General features: G+C 28.0%; 1 pseudogene; it reads left to right on the top strand.

Moving 5' to 3' along the window:
- Window positions 1-14,727: 14,727 nt before the first annotated feature.
- LOC122725050 overlaps window positions 14,728-21,204 on the top strand; it is a 38,751-nt pseudogene continuing 32,274 nt past the window's right edge.

The raw sequence follows: 21,204 nt of genomic DNA, 5'->3' as shown, positions 1-21,204 counted from the left end.
TTTTCCGATTGGCTCCATCATTTTTTTGCAAATATTAATATTAAAAACCATAAATACTTAATTACCATAACTTCAAATCTTTTCAAGTAAACTTGACTATATATATAATTACTTTCTTTCTTACTAAATCCTAATTTAGAATAAATATTTAATCTCTGAACATCCCCAAAACCAAAGATTTAAAAATATTACCATGTGCTGCATTGCTATTTTTTCTCAATTGGCTCCATCGTTTTTGCAAATATTAATATTAAAAACCCATAAATAATTAATTACCATAACTTCAAATCTTTCCAAGTAAACTTGACTATATATATAATTACTTTCCTTCATATTAAATCTTAATTTAGAATAAATATTTCATCTCTGAACATCCTGAAATCAAGAAATTAAAAATATTACCATGTGCTGCATTGCTATTTTTTCCCGATTGGCTCCATCTTTTTTTGCAAATATTAATATTAAAAACCATAAATACTTAATTACCATAACTTCAAATCTTTCCAAGCAAACTTGACTATATATATAATTACTTTCCTTCATATTAAATCTTAATTTAGAATAAATATTTCATCTCTGAACATCCCGAAACAAAGAAATTAAAAATATTATCATGTGCTGCATTGCCATTTTTTTCCAATTGGCTCCATCTTTTTTTGCAAATATTAATATTAAAAACCCATAAATAATTAATTACCATAACTTCAAATCTTTCCAAGTAAACTTGACTATATATATAATTACTTTCTTTCTTACTAAATCCTAATTTAGAATAAATATTTCATCTCTGAACATCCCCGAAACCAAGGAATTAAAAATATTACCATGTGCTACATTGCTATGTTTTCCTAATTGGCTCCATCGTTTTTGCAAATATTAATATTAAAAACCCATAAATAATTAATTACCACAACTTCAAATCTTTCCAAACAAACTTGACTATATATATAATTACTTTCCTTCATATTAAATCTTAATTTAGAATAAATATTTCATCTCTGAACATCTCGAAACCAAGAAATTAAAAATATTACCATGTGCTGCATTGCCATTTTTTCCCGATTGGCTCCATCGTTTTTGCAAATATTAATATTAAAAACCCATAAATAATTAATTACCATAACTTCAAATATTTCCAAGCAAACTTGACTATATATATAATTACTTTCCTTCATATTAAATCTTAATTTAGAATAAATATTTCATCTCTGAACATCCCGAAACCAAGAAATTAAAAATATTACCATGTGCTGCATTGCCATTTTTTCCGGATTGGCTCCATCTTTTTTTGCAAATATTAATATTAAAAACCCATAAATAATTAATTACCATAACTTCAAATCTTTCCAAGCAAACTTGACTATATATATAATTACTTTCCTTCATATTAAATCTTAATTAAGAATAAATATTTTATCTCTGAACATCCCGAAACCAAGAAATTAAAAATATTACCATGTGCTGCATTGCCATTTTTTCCCGATTGGCTCCATCGTTTTTGCAAATATTAATATTAAAAACCATAAATAATTAATTACCATAACTTCAAATCTTTCCAAGTAAACTTGACTATATATATAATTACTTTCTTTCTTACTAAATCCTAATTTAGAATAAATATTTTATCTCTGAACATCCCCGAAACCGAGGAATTAAAAATATTACCATGTGCTGCATTGCTATTTTTTCCCAATTGGCTCCATCGTTTTTGCAAATATTAATATTAAAAACCCATAAATAATTAATTACCATAACTTCAAATCTTTCCAAGCAAACTTGACTATATATATAATTACTTTCCTTCATATTAAATCTTAATTTAGAATAAATATTTCATCTCTGAACATCCCGAAATCAAGAAATTAAAAATATTACCATGTGCTGCATTGCTATTTTTTCCCGATTGGCTCCATCTTTTTTTGCAAATATTAATATTAAAAACCATAAATACTTAATTACCATAACTTCAAATCTTTCCAAGTAAACTTGACTATATATATAATTACTTTCTTTCTTACTAAATCCTAATTTAGAATAAATATTTCATCTCTGAACATCCCCAAAACCAAGGAATTAAAAATATTACCATGTGCTGCATTGCTATTTTTTCTCAATTGGCTCCATCGTTTTTGCAAATATTAATATTAAAAACCCATAAATAATTAATTACCATAACTTCAAATCTTTCCAAGCAAACTTGACTATATATATAATTACTTTCCTTCATATTAAATCTTAATTTAGAATAAATATTTCATCTCTGAACATCCCGAAACAAAGAAATTAAAAATATTATCATGTGCTGCATTGCCATTTTTTTCCGATTGGCTCCATCTTTTTTTGCAAATATTAATATTAAAAACCCATAAATAATTAATTACCATAACTTCAAATCTTTCCAAGTAAACTTGACTATATATATAATTACTTTCTTTCTTACTAAATCCTAATTTAGAATAAATATTTCATCTCTGAACATCCCCGAAACCAAGGAATTAAAAATATTACCATGTGCTACATTGCTATGTTTTCCTAATTGGCTCCATCGTTTTTGCAAATATTAATATTAAAAACCCATAAATAATTAATTACCATAACTTCAAATCTTTCCAAACAAACTTGACTATAAATATAATTACTTTCCTTCATATTAAATCTTAATTTAGAATAAATATTTCATCTCTGAACATCTCGAAACCAAGAAATTAAAAATATTACCATGTGCTGCATTGCCATTTTTTCCCGATTGGCTCCATCGTTTTTGCAAATATTAATATTAAAAACCCATAAATAATTAATTACCATAACTTCAAATCTTTCCAAGTAAACTTGACTATATATATAATTACTTTCTTTCTTACTAAATCCTAATTTAGAATAAATATTTCATCTCTGAACATCCCCAAAACCAAGGATTTAAAAATATTACCATGTGCTACATTGCTATGTTTTCCTAATTGGCTCCATCGTTTTTGCAAATATTAATATTAAAAACCCATAAATAATTAATTACCACAACTTCAAATCTTTCCAAACAAACTTGACTATATATATAATTACTTTCCTTCATATTAAATCTTAATTTAGAATAAATATTTCATCTCTGAACATCCCGAAATCAAGAAATTAAAAATATTACCATGTGCTGCATTGCTATTTTTTCCCGATTGGCTCCATCTTTTTTTGCAAATATTAATATTAAAAACCATAAATACTTAATTACCATAACTTCAAATCTTTCCAAGCAAACTTGACTATATATATAATTACTTTCCTTCATATTAAATCTTAATTTAGAATAAATATTTCATCTCTGAACATCCCGAAACCAAGAAATTAAAAATATTACCATGTGCTGCATTGCCATTTTTTCCGGATTGGCTCCATCTTTTTTTGCAAATATTAATATTAAAAACCCATAAATAATTAATTACCATAACTTCAAATCTTTCCAAGCAAACTTGACTATATATATAATTACTTTCCTTCATATTAAATCTTAATTAAGAATAAATATTTTATCTCTGAACATCCCGAAACCAAGAAATTAAAAATATTACCATGTGCTGCATTGCCATTTTTTCCCGATTGGCTCCATCGTTTTTGCAAATATTAATATTAAAAACCATAAATAATTAATTACCATAACTTCAAATCTTTCCAAGTAAACTTGACTATATATATAATTACTTTCTTTCTTACTAAATCCTAATTTAGAATAAATATTTTATCTCTGAACATCCCCGAAACCGAGGAATTAAAAATATTACCATGTGCTGCATTGCTATTTTTTCCCAATTGGCTCCATCGTTTTTGCAAATATTAATATTAAAAACCCATAAATAATTAATTACCATAACTTCAAATCTTTCCAAGCAAACTTGACTATATATATAATTACTTTCCTTCATATTAAATCTTAATTTAGAATAAATATTTCATCTCTGAACATCCCGAAATCAAGAAATTAAAAATATTACCATGTGCTGCATTGCTATTTTTTCCCGATTGGCTCCATCTTTTTTTGCAAATATTAATATTAAAAACCATAAATACTTAATTACCATAACTTCAAATCTTTCCAAGTAAACTTGACTATATATATAATTACTTTCTTTCTTACTAAATCCTAATTTAGAATAAATATTTCATCTCTGAACATCCCCGAAACCAAGGAATTAAAAATATTACCATGTGCTACATTGCTATGTTTTCCTAATTGGCTCCATCGTTTTTGCAAATATTAATATTAAAAACCCATAAATAATTAATTACCACAACTTCAAATCTTTCCAAACAAACTTGACTATATATATAATTACTTTCCTTCATATTAAATCTTAATTTAGAATAAATATTTCATCTCTGAACATCTCGAAACCAAGAAATTAAAAATATTACCATGTGCTGCATTGCCATTTTTTCCCGATTGGCTCCATCGTTTTTGCAAATATTAATATTAAAAACCCATAAATAATTAATTACCATAACTTCAAATATTTCCAAGCAAACTTGACTATATATATAATTACTTTCCTTCATATTAAATCTTAATTTAGAATAAATATTTCATCTCTGAACATCCCGAAACCAAGAAATTAAAAATATTACCATGTGCTGCATTGCCATTTTTTCCGGATTGGCTCCATCTTTTTTTGCAAATATTAATATTAAAAACCCATAAATAATTAATTACCATAACTTCAAATCTTTCCAAGCAAACTTGACTATATATATAATTACTTTCCTTCATATTAAATCTTAATTAAGAATAAATATTTTATCTCTGAACATCCCGAAACCAAGAAATTAAAAATATTACCATGTGCTGCATTGCCATTTTTTCCCGATTGGCTCCATCGTTTTTGCAAATATTAATATTAAAAACCATAAATAATTAATTACCATAACTTCAAATCTTTCCAAGTAAACTTGACTATATATATAATTACTTTCTTTCTTACTAAATCCTAATTTAGAATAAATATTTTATCTCTGAACATCCCCGAAACCGAGGAATTAAAAATATTACCATGTGCTGCATTGCTATTTTTTCCCAATTGGCTCCATCGTTTTTGCAAATATTAATATTAAAAACCCATAAATAATTAATTACCATAACTTCAAATCTTTCCAAGCAAACTTGACTATATATATAATTACTTTCCTTCATATTAAATCTTAATTTAGAATAAATATTTCATCTCTGAACATCCCGAAATCAAGAAATTAAAAATATTACCATGTGCTGCATTGCTATTTTTTCCCGATTGGCTCCATCTTTTTTTGCAAATATTAATATTAAAAACCATAAATACTTAATTACCATAACTTCAAATCTTTCCAAGTAAACTTGACTATATATATAATTACTTTCTTTCTTACTAAATCCTAATTTAGAATAAATATTTCATCTCTGAACATCCCCAAAACCAAGGAATTAAAAATATTACCATGTGCTGCATTGCTATTTTTTCTCAATTGGCTCCATCGTTTTTGCAAATATTAATATTAAAAACCCATAAATAATTAATTACCATAACTTCAAATCTTTCCAAGCAAACTTGACTATATATATAATTACTTTCCTTCATATTAAATCTTAATTTAGAATAAATATTTCATCTCTGAACATCCCGAAACAAAGAAATTAAAAATATTATCATGTGCTGCATTGCCATTTTTTTCCGATTGGCTCCATCTTTTTTTGCAAATATTAATATTAAAAACCCATAAATAATTAATTACCATAACTTCAAATCTTTCCAAGTAAACTTGACTATATATATAATTACTTTCTTTCTTACTAAATCCTAATTTAGAATAAATATTTCATCTCTGAACATCCCCGAAACCAAGGAATTAAAAATATTACCATGTGCTACATTGCTATGTTTTCCTAATTGGCTCCATCGTTTTTGCAAATATTAATATTAAAAACCCATAAATAATTAATTACCATAACTTCAAATCTTTCCAAACAAACTTGACTATAAATATAATTACTTTCCTTCATATTAAATCTTAATTTAGAATAAATATTTCATCTCTGAACATCTCGAAACCAAGAAATTAAAAATATTACCATGTGCTGCATTGCCATTTTTTCCCGATTGGCTCCATCGTTTTTGCAAATATTAATATTAAAAACCCATAAATAATTAATTACCATAACTTCAAATCTTTCCAAGTAAACTTGACTATATATATAATTACTTTCTTTCTTACTAAATCCTAATTTAGAATAAATATTTCATCTCTGAACATCCCCAAAACCAAGGATTTAAAAATATTACCATGTGCTGCATTGCTATTTTTTCTCAATTGGCTCCATCGTTTTTGCAAATATTAATATTAAAAACCCATAAATAATTAATTACCATAACTTCAAATCTTTCCAAGTAAACTTGACTATATATATAATTACTTTCCTTCATATTAAATCTTAATTTAGAATAAATATTTCATCTCTGAACATCCCGAAATCAAGAAATTAAAAATATTACCATGTGCTGCATTGCTATTTTTTCCCGATTGGCTCCATCTTTTTTTGCAAATATTAATATTAAAAACCATAAATACTTAATTACCATAACTTCAAATCTTTCCAAGCAAACTTGACTATATATATAATTACTTTCCTTCATATTAAATCTTAATTTAGAATAAATATTTCATCTCTGAACATCCCGAAACAAAGAAATTAAAAATATTATCATGTGCTGCATTGCCATTTTTTTCCGATTGGCTCCATCTTTTTTTGCAAATATTAATATTAAAAACCCATAAATAATTAATTACCATAACTTCAAATCTTTCCAAGTAAACTTGACTATATATATAATTACTTTCTTTCTTACTAAATCCTAATTTAGAATAAATATTTCATCTCTGAACATCCCCGAAACCAAGGAATTAAAAATATTACCATGTGCTACATTGCTATGTTTTCCTAATTGGCTCCATCGTTTTTGCAAATATTAATATTAAAAACCCATAAATAATTAATTACCACAACTTCAAATCTTTCCAAACAAACTTGACTATATATATAATTACTTTCCTTCATATTAAATCTTAATTTAGAATAAATATTTCATCTCTGAACATCTCGAAACCAAGAAATTAAAAATATTACCATGTGCTGCATTGCCATTTTTTCCCGATTGGCTCCATCGTTTTTGCAAATATTAATATTAAAAACCCATAAATAATTAATTACCATAACTTCAAATATTTCCAAGCAAACTTCACTATATATATAATTACTTTCCTTCATATTAAATCTTAATTTAGAATAAATATTTCATCTCTGAACATCCCGAAACCAAGAAATTAAAAATATTACCATGTGCTGCATTGCCATTTTTTCCGGATTGGCTCCATCTTTTTTTGCAAATATTAATATTAGAAACCCATAAATAATTAATTACCATAACTTCAAATCTTTCCAAGCAAACTTGACTATATATATAATTACTTTCCTTCATATTAAATCTTAATTAAGAATAAATATTTTATCTCTGAACATCCCGAAACCAAGAAATTAAAAATATTACCATGTGCTGCATTGCCATTTTTTCCCGATTGGCTCCATCGTTTTTTGCAAATATTAATATTAAAAACCCATAAATAATTAATTACCATAACTTCAAATCTTTCCAAGTAAACTTGACTATATATATAATTACTTTCTTTCTTACTAAATCCTAATTTAGAATAAATATTTCATCTCTGAACATCCCCAAAACCAAGGATTTAAAAATATTACCATGTGCTGCATTGCTATTTTTTCTCAATTGGCTCCATCGTTTTTGCAAATATTAATATTAAAAACCCATAAATAATTAATTACCATAACTTCAAATCTTTCCAAGTAAACTTGACTATATATATAATTACTTTCCTTCATATTAAATCTTAATTTAGAATAAATATTTCATCTCTGAACATCCCGAAATCAAGAAATTAAAAATATTACCATGTGCTGCATTGCTATTTTTTCCCGATTGGCTCCATCTTTTTTTGCAAATATTAATATTAAAAACCATAAATACTTAATTACCATAACTTCAAATCTTTCCAAGCAAACTTGACTATATATATAATTACTTTCCTTCATATTAAATCTTAATTTAGAATAAATATTTCATCTCTGAACATCCCGAAACAAAGAAATTAAAAATATTATCATGTGCTGCATTGCCATTTTTTTCCGATTGGCTCCATCTTTTTTTGCAAATATTAATATTAAAAACCCATAAATAATTAATTACCATAACTTCAAATCTTTCCAAGTAAACTTGACTATATATATAATTACTTTCTTTCTTACTAAATCCTAATTTAGAATAAATATTTCATCTCTGAACATCCCCGAAACCAAGGAATTAAAAATATTACCATGTGCTACATTGCTATGTTTTCCTAATTGGCTCCATCGTTTTTGCAAATATTAATATTAAAAACCCATAAATAATTAATTACCACAACTTCAAATCTTTCCAAACAAACTTGACTATATATATAATTACTTTCCTTCATATTAAATCTTAATTTAGAATAAATATTTCATCTCTGAACATCTCGAAACCAAGAAATTAAAAATATTACCATGTGCTGCATTGCCATTTTTTCCCGATTGGCTCCATCGTTTTTGCAAATATTAATATTAAAAACCCATAAATAATTAATTACCATAACTTCAAATATTTCCAAGCAAACTTGACTATATATATAATTACTTTCCTTCATATTAAATCTTAATTTAGAATAAATATTTCATCTCTGAACATCCCGAAACCAACAAATTAAAAATATTACCATGTGCTGCATTGCCATTTTTTCCGGATTGGCTCCATCTTTTTTTGCAAATATTAATATTAAAAACCCATAAATAATTAATTACCATAACTTCAAATCTTTCCAAGCAAACTTGACTATATATATAATTACTTTCCTTCATATTAAATCTTAATTAAGAATAAATATTTTATCTCTGAACATCCCGAAACCAAGAAATTAAAAATATTACCATGTGCTGCATTGCCATTTTTTCCCGATTGGCTCCATCGTTTTTGCAAATATTAATATTAAAAACCATAAATAATTAATTACCATAACTTCAAATCTTTCCAAGTAAACTTGACTATATATATAATTACTTTCTTTCTTACTAAATCCTAATTTAGAATAAATATTTTATCTCTGAACATCCCCGAAACCAAGGAATTAAAAATATTACCATGTGCTGCATTGCTATTTTTTCCCAATTGGCTCCATCGTTTTTGCAAATATTAATATTAAAAACCCATAAATAATTAATTACCATAACTTCAAATCTTTCCAAGCAAACTTGACTATATATATAATTACTTTCCTTCATATTAAATCTTAATTTAGAATAAATATTTCATCTCTGAACATCCCGAAATCAAGAAATTAAAAATATTACCATGTGCTGCATTGCTATTTTTTCCCGATTGGCTCCATCTTTTTTTGCAAATATTAATATTAAAAACCATAAATACTTAATTACCATAACTTCAAATCTTTCCAAGTAAACTTGACTATATATATAATTACTTTCTTTCTTACTAAATCCTAATTTAGAATAAATATTTCATCTCTGAACATCCCCAAAACCAAGGAATTAAAAATATTACCATGTGCTGCATTGCTATTTTTTCTCAATTGGCTCCATTGTTTTTGCAAATATTAATATTAAAAACCCATAAATAATTAATTACCATAACTTCAAATCTTTCCAAGCAAACTTGACTATATATATAATTACTTTCCTTCATATTAAATCTTAATTTAGAATAAATATTTCATCTCTGAACATCCCGAAACAAAGAAATTAAAAATATTATCATGTGCTGCATTGCCATTTTTTTCCGATTGGCTCCATCTTTTTTTGCAAATATTAATATTAAAAACCCATAAATAATTAATTACCATAACTTCAAATCTTTCCAAGTAAACTTGACTATATATATAATTACTTTCTTTCTTACTAAATCCTAATTTAGAATAAATATTTCATCTCTGAACATCCCCGAAACCAAGGAATTAAAAATATTACCATGTGCTACATTGCTATGTTTTCCTAATTGGCTCCATCGTTTTTGCAAATATTAATATTAAAAACCCATAAATAATTAATTACCATAACTTCAAATCTTTCCAAACAAACTTGACTATAAATATAATTACTTTCCTTCATATTAAATCTTAATTTAGAATAAATATTTCATCTCTGAACATCTCGAAACCAAGAAATTAAAAATATTACCATGTGCTGCATTGCCATTTTTTCCCGATTGGCTCCATCGTTTTTGCAAATATTAATATTAAAAACCCATAAATAATTAATTACCATAACTTCAAATATTTCCAAGCAAACTTGACTATATATATAATTACTTTCCTTCATATTAAATCTTAATTTAGAATAAATATTTCATCTCTGAACATCCCGAAACAAAGAAATTAAAAATATTATCATGTGCTGCATTGCCATTTTTTTCCGATTGGCTCCATCTTTTTTTGCAAATATTAATATTAAAAACCCATAAATAATTAATTACCATAACTTCAAATCTTTCCAAGTAAACTTGACTATATATATAATTACTTTCTTTCTTACTAAATCCTAATTTAGAATAAATATTTCATCTCTGAACATCCCCGAAACCAAGGAATTAAAAATATTACCATGTGCTACATTGCTATGTTTTCCTAATTGGCTCCATCGTTTTTGCAAATATTAATATTAAAAACCCATAAATAATTAATTACCATAACTTCAAATCTTTCCAAACAAACTTGACTATAAATATAATTACTTTCCTTCATATTAAATCTTAATTTAGAATAAATATTTCATCTCTGAACATCTCGAAACCAAGAAATTAAAAATATTACCATGTGCTGCATTGCCATTTTTTCCCGATTGGCTCCATCGTTTTTGCAAATATTAATATTAAAAACCCATAAATAATTAATTACCATAACTTCAAATATTTCCAAGCAAACTTGACTATATATATAATTACTTTCCTTCATATTAAATCTTAATTTAGAATAAATATTTCATCTCTGAACATCCCGAAACCAAGAAATTAAAAATATTACCATGTGCTGCATTGCCATTTTTTCCGGATTGGCTCCATCTTTTTTTGCAAATATTAATATTAAAAACCCATAAATAATTAATTACCATAACTTCAAATCTTTCCAAGCAAACTTGACTATATATATAATTACTTTCCTTCATATTAAATCTTAATTTAGAATAAATATTTTATCTCTGAACATCCCGAAACCAAGAAATTAAAAATATTACCATGTGCTGCATTGCCATTTTTTCCCGATTGGCTCCATCGTTTTTGCAAATATTAATATTAAAAACCATAAATAATTAATTACCATAACTTCAAATCTTTCCAAGTAAACTTGACTATATATATAATTACTTTCTTTCTTACTAAATCCTAATTTAGAATAAATATTTTATCTCTGAACATCCCCGAAACCAAGGAATTAAAAATATTACCATGTGCTGCATTGCTATTTTTTCCCAATTGGCTCCATCGTTTTTGCAAATATTAATATTAAAAACCCATAAATAATTAATTACCATAACTTCAAATCTTTCCAAGCAAACTTGACTATATATATAATTACTTTCCTTCATATTAAATCTTAATTTAGAATAAATATTTCATCTCTGAACATCTCGAAACCAAGAAATTAAAAATATTACCATGTGCTGCATTGCCAATTTTTCCCGATTGGCTCCATCGTTTTTGCAAATATTAATATTAAAAACTCATAAATAATTAATTACCATAACTTCAAATTTTTCCAAGCAAACTTGACTATATATATATAATTACTTTCCTTCTTACTAAATCCAAATTTAGAATAAATATTTCATATCTCTGAACATCCCCAAAACAAAGAAATTAAAAATATTACTATGTGCTGCATTGCCATTTTTTTCCAAATTAAGTTTTAAAATTAAAATTTTTAATTAAAAAATTTTATTTATAAATTATTAATTAAAATTATATAAATATGGTATTAATTTGAGTCATAATAATTGATTTTAGAATGAATTTAAATAATTTAATATAAATTTTCATCGTATTTGAACGAGTTCAATTATTAAAAATATTAACCGATTTAGCATAGGGTGGTTTTTTGTGAATGTTCTTTCATTATTATTTTAGAGAGATGAACAATAAAATTCATTTTATATGATTTGTTAAATCACATCATTGTTTATACTTTAAAAATAAATAATTAAATTAAATTTAAAATAGTTATATTACACATTTTATTGATGTTTGTAAATGTTTCTCTCATAAATTCAGTTTTAAATGTATTTATTAAAAACCATTTTAGTTTTAAAAGTTGACTCATCAAAATCCCGTTTGGATAGATTAGTGGTGCACAAGTTGAATTAAAATGGAAAAATTAAAAGGAGAAATTTTTAAGTGAATTAGATTTATTATGAAGTTAATAGATATTAAAGGCACTCCGAGGCTTAGCCTGGTGGAAAATGCATCCTAGTAGACTTGACAGGTCTAAGGTTCTACTCCCCCAATTCCTATTTCAAAAAAAAAAAAAAGATATTAAAGTGAATTTTATTTATTATTTTATAATATAATTTATTATTTATAATTTTAAAAATTTATTAATCTATAATAAATTGGATCCAAATATATACTTCCCATCAAATGTACTTAAAAATAACTCAATTTATTGATTTATTGGTTTATAAAAAACATTTTCGTCAATTTTATAGTAAACAATATTTTATTAATAATAATATTAGTCAATATACTAATATGTAGAATGCTTTCGGGTGAGCATTTATTAAATTTTAAAAATTAAACTCTATCTTATTTTATTTTGTCAATTTTATAACAAACAACATTAAAAAAAGTACGAGATAAATTTAAATATTGTATCATAAAAAGCTACTACTCAATTTAAATAAATAATGTAATGCATGGTAGTCAATTTAAGGTCAACGTGAAAGATGAAATTAGAGATTTACGCCCATATTCTAAAATTCTTAAATATTGATTTCAATTCAACGATTTCATGCAAAAAAAAGTGACATACAACAAATTTTAATTTGATTTAAAGAAAAATAAAACAACTTAATTAAATTGATGTTGATTTTATTTTAATTTTGCTTCAAAACCTAACAGATTACTATTTAAATTCAAAATAAAAACCGAACCATGACTCAATTGGGAATGTAATTCCTTTTGTTTGCTCCGCATTTTCTAATTTTTAAATGTGAGTCCATACTGATAATTCTCATTTTTTAATAAAATTTTAGGATGCAAATTAGATACTTTGAATGTAGCCTCACTTATTAAGGACGGATGATTATTCATCTAACTCATTTTAGGATGAGGTTAGGAAAAATCATATAAGCATATGGATAAGATTTGATGATAAGAGTCTTTTTTCTGTAATATTAACTGTTTTATTAAACTATTAACTGATTATTCACCTTATTTAGTAAATGATTAGGTTAATTTTATTCATTAAATATTATACTATTTAATATTTATAATTTTAAAAATTTATTAATTAATATTTTAGATATTTAAAAAGTTTATTAATTAATTTTTTATATTCATAACATTTTAAATTCTTTTATAATATTTAACCTTAAAATTAATAAAAAATAATTATTATTTTTTAAAAAAATATTAAAAATATTTTAATATATTTTTTAAAATTAAAAAAATTAATTAGTTTTCTTATACCATATACACTAAAAAATATTTTTTTCCTTACTAAGATGGAAGTAGCGGGAAGAAACCATTGTGATCCTATGACATCTTTTATTCTAGAAATGATATTAAAATTTCAATAATGATTTCTGAGTTGTTCCTGCACATGCATTTGCTCATACATATGGCACAATTAAGTTCTATAGTCGTAAACAGAATTATTTAGGGATTGGCAGATCTCAATGCACCCCTCTGGCTACTAGTGAATATCCCCGAAATCAAGAAATTAAAAATATTACCATGTGCTGCATTACCATTCTTTTCTAATTTGCTTCATCTTTTTTGCAAATATTAATATTAAAAACCCATAAATAATTAATTACCATAACTTCAAATTTTTCCAAGCAAACTTGACTATATATATAATTACTTTCCTTCTTACTAAATCCAAATTTATAATAAATATTTCATATCTCTGAACATCCCCGAAACAAAGAAATTAAAAATATTACCATGTGCTGCATTGCCATTTTTTTCCAATTAGCTCCATTTTTTTTTGTAAATATTAATATTAAAAATCCATAAATAATTAATTACCATAACTTCAAATCTTTCCAAGCAAACTTGACTATATATATATAATTACTTTCCTTCTTAGTAAATCCAAATTTAGAATAAATATTTCATATCTCTGAACATCCTCGAAACCAAGGAATTAAAAATATTACCATTTACTGCATTGTAATTTTTTCCCAATTGGCTGACATCTTTTTTGCAAATATTAATATTAAAAACTCAAATAATTAATTACCATAACTTCAAATTTTTCCAAGCAAACTTGACTTTATATATAATTACTTTCCTTCTTGCTTAATTAATTAAAAAATAATAACGCTAGGAGAGAATATTTTTATTTATAATATTTTTAATTTGAAAAATATTTTAAATATTCATAAAGATTATGATGTTTATTTTCTTCTCTTTTTGCTCCTGGAAATTCATCAGATTTAGAGTTCTTCTTCTCTTTTTGCTCTACCGGAACTTTATTTTGTGCTGGTCGCTCAACGACGAAGGTATATAGCTACATATGGTTTTCTGTTTGTTTCTTGGGAAAGTGGAGAAGAATGGTTGGTGAAATTTGGTGGTCTGTTTGCAGGTTTAGCGTTATTGAAGTTTAGAGAAAGAATAGTGAGTGATCCGTACGACGCGTTGAAGAATTGGAAGGATGAGGATGGAGTTGTTAATCCGTGTTATTGGTTTGGAGTTGAGTGCTCTGATGGCAAAGTTGTCGAATTGTATGTATCTTTTCTCTCTGCTGAAAAATTTTGGCCTTTTGTTTTCGTTTTCTTTTCTGTTCTGATACTGGAAAATTTAAGGGAAAAGTTTTGAGGCTCGAGATGCATTTTTTTGATAAAATTTGTAATTTCTGAAGCTAATCATGCGAGTCAGCGATGAAAAATACATAACCTTTTGGTTTTGGATGGCAAGTTTAAAGTGTGTTCTAGCTATTACTTTGCAGTTTTGAGAAGTCATCCGTTGGTTTCCAGTTTACTTTTTTGGATGACTCTATCAGATCAAAGTAACTCTATTACTATAATTTATGCTGCTTGATCTATGGATTACATGTTCTGTTGATTGCCCTTTTGGCTGCAGTCTGCAGCATTGTGAGAACATTTTTCAAAACTATATCACATCAGGTGCTGCTGTGCCTGGGATCCTTTTGGGTTCCCTGGTGATATGTAAACTTTGCAACTTGAATCAGAATCCTTAACTCGTGCTTTGGTTTCCAAGTTCGGTTTATTTTGATTAGAACTTAATGGAATCAGCTCAGATTGAGTAAAACTTGAAAAGAAAATCAGTGTTACTCTCTTTGTAGTTAATGGTTATTTTAAACGTGATACTACTTGCTGATAAGCTCTCTATTTTATTCTAAAGAAAAATATGTAATATTCAGGAACTTGAAAGATCTTTATCTTGGAGGAACACTAGCACCTGACCTCAGAAACCTTGTTCGCATAAAGTCTATGTAAGTATCAACTAGGCAACATAAATTTACCTTCTGTCCTTTGATTCAGAATTTTTTTGCCTTTGGTCATATGGCTTAATGTTCTGCTGCAGCATTTTGCACAACAATTCTTTTACTGGCATCATTCCTGAAGGGATTGGAGAGTTGAAGGAGTTGGAGGTGCTAGATTTTGGAAATAATAACTTCAGTGGGCCACTCCCTCCCGTCCTTGACAGTAGTCTCTCTTTGACAATCCTGTAAGTTGATAATGTTGAACAATTTTTTTCCTCCATTGAGATTATCTTTTGCTTCCATTAGTATATGAACTCCATTTTTTTTGTGCATATGTTTTAGTCTCCTGGACAACAACAGGCTTCTCAGCAATTTATCACCTGAAATTCATCGACTAGAAACACATTCTGAATTTCAAGTAGATGAAAACCAACTAGCTAGTGCAGCTAAAGGACCATCTTACAATGAAAGATCTGCCTTACGGTATGTCAGTTGAATATTCTCGTATGGGTCAAGATAAGACATTTTTCTGGTAGTCTACTGTAAATCTGAGACAATTTTAGTGGCACTAACATTGTTTTAGGTTCTTGGGCACCTTTTGGTGAACCATCTGATGGAATTTCTCCTTTATGGGGGACGTTGAGAAAAGGAATGGCCCCTCTGTGACAAACAATTCATTGTTTTCATGAAATGAAATTGTCTTGCATTCCCCCCCTCCCTTCCCTTCCCCTTCTCTGTATTTGTGTAATTTCTTTGTTGTTCCATGCTGTTACATACTTACATTATGCCTTTGTCCCCCATATTTTTTACAGGAATGCTGTGCAAACTGAAAATGCAATTAACAAGCGACAGCTGCAAGTGGCCAATGCCCCTCGAGTGAATGAATCACCATATTTAAGAAGTCGTTTCTCTGTTCCAGAAGCACCTTCTGAATCTGGAAAGGCTCCACCTAGATCTGTAGCCCCACCATTTTCGCTTTTGCCTTCTCCCCCTGTAAATAACTCCATTCAATCTCCTCCACCGGAACCAAATCCGGCACCCTCTTCTCCCCCTGCAGTTGTTTCTCTTCCAACTCCACTGGAACCAAATCCCCCTTCTGCTTCACCTAATGGTTCTGCTTCAAATCCTCTTCTAGTTCCAACTCCTCCATCCTCTAATAATCCTAGAAAACCTTCCTCATCAAAAAAACATGTTTCTGTAATTGCTGGTGCCATAGGGGGTGCTCTACTTGCCATGTCCATTGTCATCTTCTATGTGTATAAAATTAACAAGGCTACTGTCAAACCTTGGGCCACAGGATTGAGTGGGCAACTTCAGAAAGCATTTGTAACTGGTAATTCTTCTTCCCAAGTGGAAAAGTTATATTTTGTACGAGGGTGTGAGGTTTCAAACTTCAAACCATTTTACATGTGCATCTAGAGTGTAAGCTGCTCCACATCTTTCTTCCATATGGTGTGTCCGTGTTCAACCCTTTTTGGCTATCTACTTGCATGACTCAAGATTTGCATTTCAGGTGTATCGAAGCTTAAAAAAGATCTGAGCTTGAAGCAGGCTGTGAAGATTTCAGTAGTGTAATTGGTTCTTCACCAATTGGTACACTGTACAAGGGAACATTGTCCAGTGGCATTGAAATAGCTGTGGCCTCAGTTGCAGTAACATCTTCCAAGGATTGGCCTAAGCATTTGGAAGTTCAATTTAGGAAGAAGGTACTTTATGAGCTAATCACATTGAACTATAAGGACTTATGATGCAACCTCGTTTTCTAATTCCTTCAGATATTTTCTTTCAGATTGAGACATTATCAAAAGTGAATCACAAGAATTTTATCAACCTTTTTGGATATTGTGAGGAGGAGGATATTTTACTTCATTTCTCTTCTCTTCAATTCCTACTGGTAAATGTGAACAAACTTGCATGGTTTCATTGCTTTATGGCGTTTTGAATTCTAACAAGCTTGAACTCTTCAAAATTTGGCTCGACTCGATTCGTTTACACCCCTACTTATTTATTATTTTATAAATTTACAACAGTTGAATTTTCATAAAATGTTGAACTTATGTTTATTGACTTGTTTATTTTGTTTGAAATAAGTTTAACCTTTTCCTTTCACTTCATGTTTCAAATCAAGAAATTTGTAAAAATTTAACTTAATTTATTTTTTTACCAATTTTTAAATTGAAAATGAAAAATTAATTCTTTTTAATTTAATAAATATTTTTAAGTAAAACTATAATTCATATATGATTTATTTCAAGTGACACATCAAAAAATAATTTTAAATGCTATTGAAAATTAGTTTGGAAATATTTATTTGTTTGGAAATTTTACGATTAAAAAAAATAATGATTATGTTTTTTTAGCAATTTCTATTCGACGTATTGAAAGTAATGCTCAAACGACAATCTACTTTTTACTATCTAGGTTCGGCCCGGTGGAAATTGCCCATTGAAATTGACCCGGCCCAAATAAATTAAATGAGCTTTCAGTAATTGCCCAACCGAATCCGATGATCCATGCTTGTGACCCATGAGCATGTAGTTATTAGTTAACAAGATTTTTTTTGGCAGTATTAGATTAGTAAATTTAAATTTATCGTATACCAAAATTATAAGTGAATTGCATGTTTATTAATTAATGTACTAAAAGTGTGAGATGAATAAATTATATTAAATTCAATTAATCTAAATGATTACTGCTGGTCGCTTGCATAGAATCATAATTGAGCCCTTAGATTCAAAATTCATCAAAGTTAACTATGTAAGATAATACATTAGTGTTCAACTCCATCTCCAATCGAGTAGGCCAGACCGACTGAAGTCAGAGTTTCCAATCTCGGGCAATGAGTATAATGTTTCCATGTTTGTTTACAATGAACAGATTTTGAATCCCTATGTACCAATGGCGCTTAGGCTCTCTGGCATTCTAATATCCTTTTTTACAATCTATTTTGTAATCGATTTCTGATTGGAGATCACTGACTAGAATGTTTTCTTTTCTCTTCTCAGGTGAAATTGTTATCGTTTATGAACGGAAAGTGAAACTCCTCTATGGTGATGTTCAGTCCCTTTTATCTCACATTTGTTGAAGTTAAATTGCAATTTTCAGTATCATCTAGGTTAACAGTCTCTACTGTGTGTTTATTTGCAGATGATGCAATCCATTAGCTGGGTAATTGCACGAATTTCTACATCAAGAAGAAAACGAAACCATTCCTCGGTTTTCTTTTTGGCTTTTTGTTTTTAAATTTACAATTTCCTTCACTCAGCTAATTTTAAATTATGTGGTGTCCGCTGACTCCACATCCTACTGTTCCTCCTAAAGAGGTCACCGTCTTTTTTCTCTTCACCTCTCCTCTCCTCTCCTTGAATCAGCGTATTTTATCACACTGATTCACTAAACCAGCCCGCTATGTCGCAACCATTTGAGAGGAATTGTTTATTTCTACACAATTTAAGACCAGAAGATGTTAAGAGCCGATGAAGGATGAAGGCCTTACCGTTCTGTCTCCAGAGAATGGCGAGAGCATTGTATGCACCGCAAGCAAGGGTGGCAATGTGAAATAGCACGTGTTTGACCGTTTCGTTTTTTATTAATTGGTGTGATTTGTTCGCTGGAAGGAGTCTGTAACAACTCTGCCCGATAACCAAGGGACTGATACAAACGCCATAATTAGTTTCCAAAGAGCAGCCCATTTTGCAATTGGTAAATTAATATAAACATAAATTTCGCTTTCTACATGTGATCTAAGCTATTATGTTAAACAAACAAATCCTTCGCAGGAAATTGTTTTGAAAGTGTGCAACTTTTCCGTTAAGCTAACCATTGTTGTTCTCTCAGCTAATGCCAAGAACATCAAATTGTTTGAACGTGTTGATTTGTGTATTATCTATGATAGCTTTGAGGAGACACAACCAAACTTCACTTCTGGAGATCATATGAAGATCCAACCTACTCTCATACCCTCCTAACTCTGACAGAATGAAACTCCATGTCAGTAACATGATATGTGCGCATTTCAAGATGTTTTTTTTTTTGTTTCTCTCTCTTTTATCTTCATGATATTCTAAACAATCTTTTACATTTTTTTCCTTTTTCCAACAGGGTTATGCAATTAGCTTTCCAACAGGCAACCTTGAGCTTAAAATCTTGAGTTGACCAGAGAGGAAGGGAAGAGAACCATGAGTTGAGAGAATCGGGGTTAGTCAAATCGGATGAATTGGGAGGAAACGGTCGGAGGGAGAACGAGGCAAAGAGGATGGGAGATGGGTTTGTGGTCTGAGTATGATTTGAAAGATGGTAGAGGATGAAGGAGGGATAAGCCCAGTTGGTGGATTAACAAGGAACTTGTGCGGCGATGAAGTTTGGACCTTGAATGCTATTGGGGTAGTGGCGGAAAGAGACCTGAGGCGGACGTTGGCTCGGCATTTGGAATTGAGCATAAAGTCTAGACGAACCTCCGAGTCTGATACTACGATAAGCGGCCTCTCCATTAATGGAGATAGAGAAGTCAGAAATGGGGAAATGGCCTTTATGTTGTGATGATTGATAAAGAGGAAAGACATTCCCCGAAATTAAGCAATTAAAAATATTACCATGCACTGCATTGCCATTTTTTTTTTCCAATTGACTCCATTTTTTTTGTAAATATTAATATTAAAAATCCATAAATAATTAATTACCATAACTTCAAATTTTTCCAAGCAAACTTGATTATATATATAATTACTTTCCTTCATATTAAATCTTAATTTAGAATAAATATTTCATCTCTGAATATTTCGAAACCAAAGAAATTAAAAATATTACCATTTACTGCATTGCCATTATTTCCCGATTGCCTCTATCTTGTTTTGCAAATATTAATATTAAAAACCCATAAATAATTAATTACCATAACTTCAAATCTTTTCAAGTAAACTAGACTATATATATAATTACTTTCCTTCATATTAAATCTTAATTTAGAATAAATATTCCATCTCTGAACATCCTGAAACCAAGAAATTAAAAATATTACCATGTGCTGCATTGCCATTTTTTTCCGATTGGCTCCATCTTTTTTTGCAAATATTAATATTAAAAACCATAAATAATTAATTACCATAACTTCAAATCTTTCCAAGTAAACTTGACTATATATATAATTACTTTCTTTCTTACTAAATCCTAATTTATAATAAATATTTCATCTCTGAACATCCCCGAAACCAAGGAATTAAAAATATTACCATGTGCTGCATTGCTATTTTTCCCAATTGGCTCCATCGTTTTTACAAATATTAATATTAAAAACCCATAAATAATTAATTACCATAACTTCAAATCTTTCCAAGCAAACTTGACTATATATATAATTACTTTCCTTCATATTAAATCTTAATTTAGAATAAATATTTCATCTCTGAACATCCCGAAACCAAG

Source organism: Manihot esculenta, chromosome 11 (assembly GCF_001659605.2).
Source record: "Manihot esculenta cultivar AM560-2 chromosome 11, M.esculenta_v8, whole genome shotgun sequence".
Lineage (NCBI taxonomy): Eukaryota > Viridiplantae > Streptophyta > Magnoliopsida > Malpighiales > Euphorbiaceae > Manihot > Manihot esculenta.
This window is presented reverse-complemented; position numbering and strand designations above follow the sequence as displayed.